This window comes from Tupaia chinensis, unplaced genomic scaffold, assembly GCF_000334495.1.
Source record: "Tupaia chinensis unplaced genomic scaffold, TupChi_1.0 Scaffold144426_1, whole genome shotgun sequence".
Taxonomy (NCBI): domain Eukaryota; kingdom Metazoa; phylum Chordata; class Mammalia; order Scandentia; family Tupaiidae; genus Tupaia; species Tupaia belangeri.
In genome coordinates, this window is record NW_006204286.1 from 786,835 (window position 1) to 799,626 (window position 12,792).

Sequence of the window (12,792 nt, forward strand, 5' to 3'; positions counted from 1 at the left end):
CGCATGCGACCTACAGCAAAAACCTCTCCAAAATAAATAAATAAATAAACATTTCAAGGGGAAAAAGAGGACAAAATACTGACCTAAAAGTCAGAAACAAAATAACAAACAGGATTAAACTCTGTAAGAACATCACACAATAGAAATATGTATCAGAGACTATAAAACAAGTATGTTTTACATGCTAAAAAAAAATGGAAGAATGAACTGAAATACAAGGAAAGAACATTACAGCTTTAAAAAATAAATGAAGGGACAAGCAGATGGCATAATGGTTACGTCACTAGACTCCCATATGGCCAACTTCAGCTCAAGTCCTGGACCCAGAGGCTTGAAACTCATGCCAGGCGCATGTGCATGCACACCTAAAATCCCAAGTGGAAAATGGAGGGGAAGGGATTGTGGCATGACTATCCCCCTGGGGGGTGGATTCTGACTTTCAGTGAGAATTCGGTGAGCACATGCACCCTAAAGCAAAAATCTCTCTTAAAAAAAATAGATGAATAAATAAATAAGTAAAAACTACTATAAGTGAAACCCTGAGGTAAAAATGATAGCTAGGTTAAACAAAATGTCAGACACATCTGAAGAGATCTACAACATTTTTTTAAAGTTTCTTTGATTTGTTTATTTTATAAGAGAGAGAAAAGGGGAATCAAAGATAGGCATCTTCAACAGGATCTTGCCATACTGTGGTCCTCTCCCAGACTCCCAGCCAGCCAGAACCATGGGCACATGTAGACATGCCTAGAGAGTTCAGAATGACCCAAGATCCTAACCAGGGCCTTCCATGTGGCTCCAGCATCACACATTAGTGCCCTATGACCTGCATCACTGCAGATGCGCCTGTGAAGTATTTTTTTATAAAGCACCAGACAAGACATATCTTAGGCTTTACAGGCCACACTCTCTGCTGCAGCTAATTTAACTCTACCTTTGTGGATTTAAAATTGCAATGGTCAATACACAAACATATATATGTATATACATGTACACACAGTGTGTTCCAGTAAGATGCTATTTATAAAAACAAGGGGTCAACCTATGGGTAATATTGTGCACTCCAGAACTACTGGGTTGTCAGAAAAGTCATAACGTATTTTTCTATGCAAAAATGTGTTATCACTTTTCCAACAATCGAGTAAAAGATAAAGCTGAGAGAATTACCTACAATGCAGCATCTAAAGTAAAAAGATGAGAAAGAGGAAGGAGATGTTAAGAGGAGTAAAAGACAGAATTAGAAGATCTAATATATTTCTAAGACAATTTCCAAACAGAAGAATAGGACAGATGTAATGTTTAAAAAAATAGCTGGGAACTTTTCTGCTAGTAAAAGCATAAATTATTTGATTTCAAGAAGCAAAACAAGTGTTGAACAGGATGAATGGAAACAAGCTTCATACCTATAAGGCAAAAAGTGAAACAACATAACCACAAACATGAACAAAAGACATTAAATGAATTAGAAAGAAAAGAGAATTCAAGGGAGTAGGTGGTGTGGTGGTTAAGGCACTGAACTCCCACATGGTAGACTACGGTTCAAGTCCCAGACCTGCAGGCTTGAAAATGCCAGGCATATGTGCCTGTGTGTCTAAAATCTCAAGAGGACAATGGAGGAGAAGGGATTGTGGTGTGGCTACCTCCCTTAAGGGGTGATTTCTTACTTTTTGTCTTGTGCTTGCTAGAGAGAAACATCCTATGGCAAACATGAAAAAAAAATTCATCCACAAAAGGATGACATCAGACTAGCAGCAGACTTCTCAAAAGCAAAAAGAAGGTCAAATGGTAGTATATTAGTTAAGATGGCTGGATACCACACCATGGTTCAAGTCCTGAACCTGGTGGCTTGAAAACATGCTGGGCATGTGTATGTACATGCCCAAGATTCCAAGAGAGAAGAATGGAGGAGAAGGGACTGCAGGGCGGCCATCTCCTCTGAGCAATGCTTTCTCACTTACTCTCTTTCTGTGTCTGTCTGTTTGTCTGTATGTCTCAGGCCAGCACACATATGCTATAGTAATTGTTTTTTAAAAAGCAACAAAAGGGACCAGCAGTTGGCATAATGGTAACATTGCTGGACTATCATGTAGTTGACCATGGTTGAGGTCTCGAACCTGGTGGCTTAAACTCATGCCAGGCACGTGTGCATGTGTGCCCAAGATTCCAAGAGGAGAATGGAGGAGAAGGGATTGTGACGTGGCCATCCCCCCTGGGGGGTGATTTCTCACTTTCTGTCTTTCTGTCTCTCTCTGTCTTTCTGGTGAGCACATATACCCTATAGCAAAAACCTCTCTTTAAAAAAAAAAAAGATGGTATAAATCTATCCATACATTAATGAGTCACAATAAATCTAAGATGAGAATATTCAGTTAAAGCAAAGTTTGCCAGAGGGAATTAAGATAATAAAATTGAGTTATATGCTATTTTCAAGAGGCCCATCTATAACATGATGATACAGAAAGATTGAATATAAAGTAAAAAGACAAAGATATCATAATTCTAAACCTATATGCCTCTATTAATATATACTCAGAACAATAAAGCAAAAATTAATAGAGCTGCAAGAAAAAAAATAAGAATTCCACAATCAAGATAGATTTAATATATTCCTCTACAATTAATAGATCAATCAGATAACAAAAGCTTTATCAACAGAACTAACAAGTTTAATCTAATAAATATACAGATCTATGTAACCATTTTAAAAAATTATTTTTAAGCCACATGGAGCCATATAGTTCCAAACCATAAAGCAATTCTCAAAAATACCAAATAATTAATATCATGCAGAGTTCATTCTTTAATAATATAACTTAATCAGAAACCAATTAATAAAAATGGAATAAAAATATATTTGGTTAAAACATCTAAAGAACTCTAAAAATTCAACAGTAAAAGAGAAAAAGAATCCAATTAGAAATAGACAAAGGAATGAAGATATTTTATCAAAGAAGATATATAGATGGCAAATAAGCACATGAAAAATATTTGACATCATTATCCATTAAGAATGTGAAATAAAACCACAATGAGGGGACCAGTAGATGGTGTAACGGCTACATCACTGGACTCCCTCCCATGTAGTCAACCGCGTTTCGAGTCCCAGACTCGGTGGCTTAAATTCATGCCAGGCGCGTGTGTGCATGCCCAAAATCCTGAGAGGAGAGACTGCGGAGTGTCCATCCCCCTTGGAGGGTGATTTCTCGCTTTCTATCTCTCTGTATCTCTGTTGAGTGTATGCACCCTACAGCGAAAACCTCTCCAAAAAAAAAAAAAAAAAAACACAATGAGGTATGACCACACCCCTGTAACAATTACAGAAAGAGAAAATATAGTGGCAACAATGAATTCTGGTAAAAATGCAGAAGAACTGGATGGCCAATATATTGCTAAAGGGATTATAAAGTGGTAATAGACACTCTGAAAAACATCAGGTTTCTTAAAAAGCTAATAAACAAGAGGGTCCAGTCAGTGGCATAATGGTTAAAGTGGCTAGATCCCACATGGCCAGCTCCATGTTCTGAGTCTGGGCCTCTTGGCTTGAAAAACACACCAGGCATGTGTGTATGTGCCCAAAATCAAAAAAGGAAAGATGAAGAAGGAAGAGAAAGGATTACGGTATGGCCATTCCCCATGGAGGGTGCTTTCTCATTCTTCCTTTCTGTCTTTCTTCAGCAAGTACACACATTCACTAGGAATTTTTTTTTTAAGAGATTTTGGCTACAGGGCATATGTGCTTGCTGGAGATACAGAGACAGACAGACAGAAAATGAGAAATCACCCCTCAGGGGATTGGCCAAGTTGCAATCCTTTTTCCACTCTCCTCTTGGTATTCTGGGCATGCACGCACATGTGCTCAGAGTGAGTTTCTAGCCACTGGGCCTGACATTCAAACCATAGTAAGCCACATGGGAGTCCAAAGCCTTGACAACTATGACACCTACAGGCCCTACAAATTACTTTTAAAAAGCTAAGCATGCCATTACTGAATGACCCAACAATACTCTCCTGCAAATTTACCCCAGAGAAAAATTTATGTTTAAACACACACAAAACCCTACAGATGTACTTTATTTTTAACAGTCAAAAGTGGAATCAACTCAGATGCCCTTCACCAGGAGAATGACTACACTAACAATGGTATATACATAATATAGAGTACTACTCAGCAAAAAATTAAAAAAAAATTATTGATATATGCAACAAAGTGGATAAATTTCCAAGAGAATTGAACAAACTACGATACATGCAATGACATGGATAAATTTCCAAGGAATGCTATGTGGAAAATACCAATGAAAAAAGTTTACATACTGTACAGTTCCAGAGTTAACAAAGTTATAGAGAAGCAAAACAGATAAGTGGTTGCCAGGATTAAGAAATGATGGGAAGTAGGGAATAGAAAGATAGGTAGATAAAGATATAAAAAGGCAACATGAAGGATCCTTGATGTTAACTGCTTAGTATCTTGTAACTTTCTACACTGAATCTAATATACACATTATAAATAATTACGTATTTTCCTGCAACCTCTTCCTATCCCTGGATAATATATTATAGGGCATATGAGAGGACTTTTTAAAGTTTATGGATATGGTAATATCTTTGATTTGGTCATCATATACTGCATGAATACTTTGAAAAACCACATTGCACTATAGAGATGTGCAACAGTTAGATGTAAATAAGAAATCATAAAATGAAACAAATAAAAATAAAAGCAATAAAGTTCATAGAAAAATTGCATCAATGTATGAGTTTATTTTGGCCTAAAATTTTAAAATCCATGATCTTTTCATAATACACATTTTTCAAGAACTTTCTGAAGACCCCTTCATATAAAAGGTAGTAATAGTTGCTTCTGGGAGGTAGAGAGGGTGAGATGCAGATAGGAAGAAAAAGGAAGTACATTCTAACCATTTTACTTCCTCTATTTTATATCATTTTCATGTTTTGTCATGAGTGTTGGACCTAAAAACTCAATGAAGATACTGAAATTTAAAAGCATATTTGGTGAAAGGCAGTAGCAAAGCAGACTGCAGAGCTAGAAGCCAAACGCTGACTCAACCTGAAAACATGCTGGGTGCCCATGATCCTGATAAACTAGAGGTCTGAGGAAAGGGGATGACAGCATGGATGACAGAGACTCTGTCTCTGTCTCTATCTCTCTCCTGTACACACACACATGCTCTCTATCATGAGTAAAAATAACAACATTTTAAAAGAAAAATGAATATACTTGGAAATGTTTAAACATAACTCCAAGTTAATCAGCAGAGCAAAAGAAGAAATCATAATGCTTGTTAGAGAATATTTAAACTTCACATAAAACAGTTAATGTAGCCCTGGGAGGAACTACATACTAGTCATAAATTATAATATTAAGCAAAAAGGAAGGCTTAAAAATAAAGATCTGAGGGACCAGCAGTTAGCGTAATGGCTATGCTGCCGGACTCCCATGTAGTCAACCGCGGTTTGAGTCCCACACCCAGTGGCTTAAACTCACGCCAGGCATGTGTGCGTGCATGCCCAAGATCCCAAGAGGAGAATGGAGGAGAAGGGATTGCGGCGTGGCCATCCCCCCTGGGAGTGATTTCTCGCTTTCTGTCTCTCTCTCTCTCTCTGTCTGTCTGGCAAGCACACGCGCCCTATAGCAAAAACCTCTCCAAAAAATAAATATATAAATAAATAAATAAAGATCTGAGAGTTTAATTCAAACAGAAAAAGAACAAGAGTGATTGTAAGCCAAAGAAGGTACAAAGAAGAAGTACTAACGATAAAACTAGGCATTAATTAGATACAAAACAAACACATTACTGAAGGAGTCAACAAAGCAATAGCTGGTTCTTTGAAAAGTCTAATGAAATAGACAAATCTCAAAAAAAGAACAAGGAGGGCCAGCAGATGGTGTAATGGTTATGTTGCTGGACTCCCATGTGGTTGACTGTGGTTCGAGTTCCAGACCCAGCAGCTTAAAACACACCAAACACGTGTGCACGCATATTCAAAATCACAAGAGGAGAATGGAGGAGAAGAAACTGGCTATTCCCCCATGGGGGATGATTCTTGCTTTCTGTCTCTCTGGCAAGCACATGGGCCCTGTAGAAAAATCTCTAAAAAAGACCAAGGACAAAGAAACAGAGAAAAGGCATAAATAACACTAAAAATGAAAAAAAGAAACACATAACTGTAGCTATAGCAGAATATTGTAAGTGAGGGAAAGAATTATAAGTGATATAGTTAGAAAGGAAGGAGAGACCACCTCTTTTTTCCTTAACAGGACAAAGTATATGGGAAAGAGCCTTCCCAGTGATGTGGGACAAATTCATAATTAAATATTGATCATTAATACTTTATGAAAACAAAGATCTCAATCAAAAAGGGGAAATGTGCGGGGCCAGCAGTTAGTGTAATGGCTATGTCGCTGGACTCCCATATAGTCGACCGCGGTTCGAGTTCCATACCCGGTGGCTTAAAACACACCGGGCACGTGTGTGTGCATGCCCAAGATCCCAAGAGGAGAATGGAGCAGAAGGGATTGTGGCGTGGCCATCCCCCCAGGGGGTGATTTCTCGCTTTCTGTCTCTCTGTCTCTCTCTGTCTTTCTGGCAAGCACACGCGCCCTATAGCAAAAACCTCTCCAAAAAAAAAAAAAACATAAATAAAGATCTGAGAGTTTAATTCAAACAGAAAAAGAACAAGAGTGATTGTAAGCCAAAGAAGGTACAAAGAAGAAGTACTAACGATAAAACTAGGCATTAATTAAAACCTCTCCAAAAAAAAAAGGGGGGCGGAATGTGAAAGAAAAGCAGTCCAGGGCAATACGTGCAGTACAAGGTCCAAGTATCTGTTGATGACAATGTGTATGTTAATTTCTTTGACTAGATTAACACATAGGGTACTCATGCTGGGAAAATTCATTTTCAATGTTGTAAAGCTGTACAATGACTGAATGTAAAAAATAAGAAAAAAAAATTAAAAATATTTTTAAAATCTTAAAGGCTTCAGAAAAATGAAAGCCTGAGACTTTGATGAAGCCCTTACCCATCAGGGTTATTGCCCAAAAAGGCATGTTTTAGTTTATAGTAAATAAGCCGTGATGTTGCAAAAAGATTATATATTTCACAATGTGACCCCCACCCTTTCTTTTCCCCAGTATTCTTGAGTTTATGGTGTAAGAATAAGGTCTAGCCAATCAGTTGCCTGCAATATTTTAAATGAACCAATATAAACTATTAGCAAACAACTTATACCCTTCCTTATTCTGCCCTTTCTCTCTGCTATATAAACCAGTTTTCTCAGAAAAAAAAGAAAAGAGAAAAAAAAAAGAAAGAAAGAAAGGCCAAGTACCAGAGGGTGTAGCAGAAAGAGACCAATAAGAAGGTTACTGGAGTGATCCAATAGTAAACAGTGGCATAAACTGGAAAAAAGAGTGGAGATGCAAAAGATGACGGAACAACTATGGAAAACAATGTTCAAGTTCTTCAAAAAATTAAAAATGGAACGACCAGGCTGGCTCTATAATGAAGTGATTAAATGCTGTGCAGAGGAAGCCAGATCCCACATGGCTAACCACGGCTCAAATCATGTCCCATTGGCTTGCAAAACACACCAGGGGTACACGGGTGTGCCCATGATCCCAACAGAATGGAGAACTGGAGTGCAGCATTATCGAACCCCACTGCGGCAGGTGCACACATTTTTCCTCTCTTTCTCATGCATTCTCTCTCTCATGCACACGCATACTGGCATTAAAAAAATAGCTTTGGGGCCAACAGGTGGCATGGTGATTAAGGCAATGGACTCCCACATTGCGCACCAAGCATGAATTTCAAGCCTCCGAGTCTGGGACTTGAATCGCCATTGGACATGTGGGAGTCCAGCAACATAACCACTATGTCATCTGCTGGTCCTTAAATAAATAAATCTTTAAAAAAATCATTTTTAATAAATGAAATGATCATATAATTTAGAAAAACCATTATTTCTCAGTATTTATCCAATGGGATCTTGAAGAGATAACTGCACACCATGTTCATAGTAGTATTCATAATAGCCAAGAAGTGGAAGCAGTCCTAAATGTCTATCAACAGATGAATGGTAAAACAAAATGTGTTATATATACTGAACCTGGAGGACATTATATTAGTGCCATAAACCAGTCACAAAAAGATAAATGCTCTATCATTCCACTTACATGATTTGAAGTGGTCAAATTACGGAGGCAAAATCAGGGGACTTGATAACACAGAGTTTCAAGGCAAATAAATGCACGTGGCAGTTGTCTACTAGCTGGCTTAGGACTGAGCCGGGGATGGGAGACCAGAGCAGCTGCTATCTATGTGGGAAAGAGGGGCACTGATCCAAAGAGTGTCCAATAGATGGTTCAGGCTGAATAGCAGAATTGATGGAACAATATAATGAGCAAAATGGACCAGTGCATATGCCTTACACCATCAGCTATGGTGATTCATTGTATTACAACCACACACATGGAGCGCTCGATACCTACTACAAGTGTTGCCATGCTCCCCGGGTCGTATGAGGCACTGGCAGCTACAGCTGTCTCCGCCACTACTTATACCGACTGCATATAGTTATGCAGAGCAGACCCTGTCCCAGCTGCCTCAAGTCCAGAACACAGCCATGACCAGTCACCATCTCACCTCCACTTCTCTCAATCCCTACAATAGACATCTGTTGCTGACCTCAGGACCTCCTGTTACTGCAGCATCCTCTTCATATCACCAGCAGGATGGGAGCCCCCTTCATCACACTACAGCCTCAGTCCCTATTGTTGTAGAGAGCTATAGTTACAGGGATGACGGTGAGTTGTCCCAAGCTTCGGCACCCACATTGAATTCCCTGTACCACAAAGCCTGGTATGAGCCAGAGGAGTATGTGTGTCCAGTGCAGTACTAACACTTTTAAAGCTTGAAGTGGGATGTGTGTGGGGGTTGAAATTCTAAGCTGCAGTTGTGCATGATAATACACCTTTCATGGTACCCCATCTCCGTGACTAGCTCACCTCAGGAAGTGTGGAACTTAGTTTATCTTGCTAAGTTTGGACCTTTTGTCTTTTTCCTGTCTCCTGCCCATTTTCCTATTCTTCATCTCCTTCAATACTCCTGTAGCTTCTCATTCATGTTCTGTTTTCCCAGCAGGACTTCTTGCATGCAGAAATTGGTGGGGTCTGTACTGTCTCCTCCTTTCCTCCTGCTTCATGTGGGTATAGGATCTGGAAATGATCACTTGGTGAAGTGTCACTGCTCTTGGGTCTCTTTTTGTCCCAAAGTTAGACCTATAGAATTGAATCGCTTTTTTCTTTCCAGTGAAATAAATGGTTTTTCAACAACAAAAATGCATCATGACTTTTCTGATGACCTGATAGAATGTGTTTGCCAGCAGCTGGGGAAAGGTGGTGGATAAAGGGGAGTTATGATGTAGTGGATAGAGAATTTCAGTTGTACACAAATGCATTCTAGAGATCTGTTGCATAACAATGAATACACTTAACACTATTAAATTGTATGCTTTAAGATGGTAAATTGTATGTGCTGTTGATCATGGCTTTTAGAATTTTTTTTTAAAAAATAGTTTTCTTTCTTCCATGAATGAGAGAAAAAGAGACAAGAGACATTCACCTCAATAGGGTCTTCATGTCACAATCCACCTTCAGCTTCAGCCAGCTCTGGATCATGGGCATACATGTGCTAGCAAGTTCAGGAAGGGTTCCGAATATGAACCCAGAACCTTCCCACGTGGGTCAGTCTCACAGAGAACTGCTTTACTGCTCTACCACCATCCTGCCCCTAAAAAAATTATCTTTATAAAAGCATGTAGAGGGGGTCCTATTGCCTAGTGGTTAAGGAAGCTAGATCCCACATGGCTGACCACAGTTCAAATCCTGGCCAGGAGGCTTGAAAAATACATTAGGCATGTGTGCCTGCATGCCTCAAATCTAGACAGGATGGAGAAATGGAGGTGAAGGGATCACAGCATGACTGGCAGTGCTTTCTCGGTTTCTCTCTCTGTCTTTGTCTCTCTCTGGTAAATGCACACACTCTCTGGCTTATAAAAAAATCATGGGGGAACCAGCAGTTAGCGTAATGGTTATGTTGCTGGACTCCCATGTAGTCGACAGCGGTTCGAGTCCCGGACCCGGTGGCTTAGAACTCACGCCAGGCGCGTGTGCGTGCGTGCCCAAGATCCCAAGAGGAGAATGGAGGAGAAGGGATTGCGGCGTGGCCATCACCCCAGAGGGTGATTTCTTGCTTTCTGTCTCTATGTCTTTCTCTGTCTGTCTGGCAAGCGCATGCGCCCTATAGCGAAAAACCTCTCCAAAAAAAAAAAAAATCATGGGTACACATGTCTACAGAACAAAGACATATATGATAACATTTTACATGTGAAGCAGAAATAAAAGATAGGGCTGGGGAAGTAGATTATGCCTGACTGTGAAGAGTCTTAAATACTGAAATATACATTAAATGAGAAAAGATTTAAACTTGGTCTATAGTAAGAAAACAATTCATAATTACTTTCCTTCAGACTATCTCTTCTATGGATAGAGAGATAATAAGGTTTTCAAAGAGTGAATTCACCAGATATATGAAAATCCATTCTTTCCTGCTTTTCTCCTAAACTTCAGGCTATTTCTTGTTTCCTCTGATGGCATCTCTCCATTTGTCCATGCTTAAAAGTTAAGCTTACCTAGGCTTCTATACTTGCCTGTTTTGTGTTTCACTACACACACTTCTTGGGTGATTATATTTATTTCTTTGGTTTCAACTACCTTCTATTCAGATAATGGCCAAACCTCAAGCTCTTAATACACGTAGCTAAATGGATCTCTTCACCTAGATATGATACTGATATCTCAGATTCAACATCTCTAATCATGAACAGATTATCTTCCCTTCTTCCCCTAGTTCTGTCTCTAAGCCTGAACATTCTACTGAGTTCCTCATATAAATAAATGAAATTGGCACCCACCACCATTTACCAAACTCCTTGCACAAAGTGCTGATTGTCATTTGTAACACCTCTCATTTCCTCACAGATCCTAGTCCCAAAGTTTTTATATAATCTCTTGTCTTTTATTCATCCTGAAGCCACTACCTTAGTTCAGGCCATTATCTCTCAACGAGATCACTGAAAATAGCCAACTACTTGGTCTGCCTACCCTTGTCCAGCCTACTCTCCACCGTGTAGTCTTAAAACATACATCTGATCATTTCATCCCCCTGTTAAAGATCATTTAATAGCTCTCTAATGTCTGTAGGATGAAGTAATTCTTTGGCCTGAGCCCTACCTAACTTTGAAGACTCATCTTTCTACCTCAGTTCTTAACACATCCCTGTCTAAATAGTCATATATTCTCTTTGCCAGTTATACTCAACTACTTGCAATTTGCCAAACATGTCATGTTTTCCTTCATCTCATATATCTTTACACATCTTACGACAACTATCTAAAACATTCTTCCCAGATCCAGCCCTTACTATTCCATCTCATCTTACTTACTCTGATTTGTCCTTTTTCTGACTGTGTGTTCTCTGAGATAAAAAAATAAAGCAGACAATTGAAGATTTGATAAAAATTTACTATAGAGGGTAACTTACAAACCAGAAGATGCATTCAGTGAAGGTTGATTTTCATTATACAGCTGCAGGTTTCACTTTTCTCTCTCCCTATGAGCTGGGACACCTCCACCTCTAAAGCTGCTCTTCTAACCTCCTTCGACCAGCTTTAACCTTTAAGAAACTCACTGAACAAACAGAACAAAACCCTGGGGTGAGGTCATGAATATTCAGGGGTAGAAGTCCAAAGGCTGGTAGCTTCCCTACTACTAAGGGCAAAGAAGCAAGTTATCTCATTTAGGGGGTTGCGAATGACTGCCCCAGGTAAGAATTCAACTCAGCCAAAACCATCAGTACTTAATAACTTTAAAATGCAGCAGAAGAGTACAGGAACAGGAGATGGCACTAGTGTGACTCATTCCTTCTTTCACATATCCTTCTAGACTCCTATAGGGAGCCTTCTCTCTGAGTTAGGTGTCTCCCTATAGCACTTTCTATATACCTCCATCAAATTACTTACCACAGCATATGTAAATGTCTGTTTACATCTTTATTTCATTTTTTTTTTGCATGTCCTTAAGATCTAGTATAATTCCCTGCTCAAGGTAGATGCTTAGGGATCAGGACATAGTGGTAATATAACTGAACCCACTTGGGAAAGTTTCTAGGTTCATGTTCTGGGACCTCCTTGAGTATTCCATGTGTGCTCATGATTCAAATCAGCTGAGATTGAGGGTAGATCATGACAATAAAGCCTTTATTGGGGGAGCCTCCCCTTTTTCTTTGCCTCTCGGTTGCAAGAAATAAATACAACTTTTTAAAAGGTAAATACTCCATAGAGATGAATGGTGATAGTATAAAAGCTTGATGAGACTAAAAGTCAAGGTTAATGACAACATACTTTAATTTTTAGCCATACCTTAATTTGTATCTCTAACAACAGGCATTTATCTGTAATGCATGTGACACTGATAAAGTTTAGTCATCACTGAACTGACCATTGCTAAAAATATATACACACAAATATATGCGATAATACTTACATACCCACTCATGACATATCTAATGTACACCATCAACTGTATTAGGTGCTGGTGATATAAAACAAAGTAATATTTGTGATTTAAGAGTTTAAAGTGTAGTGGAGGACAGAGGGAAGTGAAGAAGTAAGAGTGTGATAAATGCTATAATATTCTTATATTCTTATATA

General features: G+C 38.9%; 1 protein-coding gene and 1 pseudogene across 2 annotated transcripts in view; one reads left to right on the forward strand and one right to left on the reverse strand.

The window, feature by feature from the left end:
* The window catches only part of CHM (CHM Rab escort protein), a 225,283-nt gene that overhangs the window by 171,629 nt on the left and 40,862 nt on the right, over positions 1 to 12,792 (reverse strand). The window lies entirely within an intron of this gene.
* LOC102490891 (RNA-binding protein 4 pseudogene) lies at positions 7,448 to 8,922 on the forward strand (annotated as a pseudogene).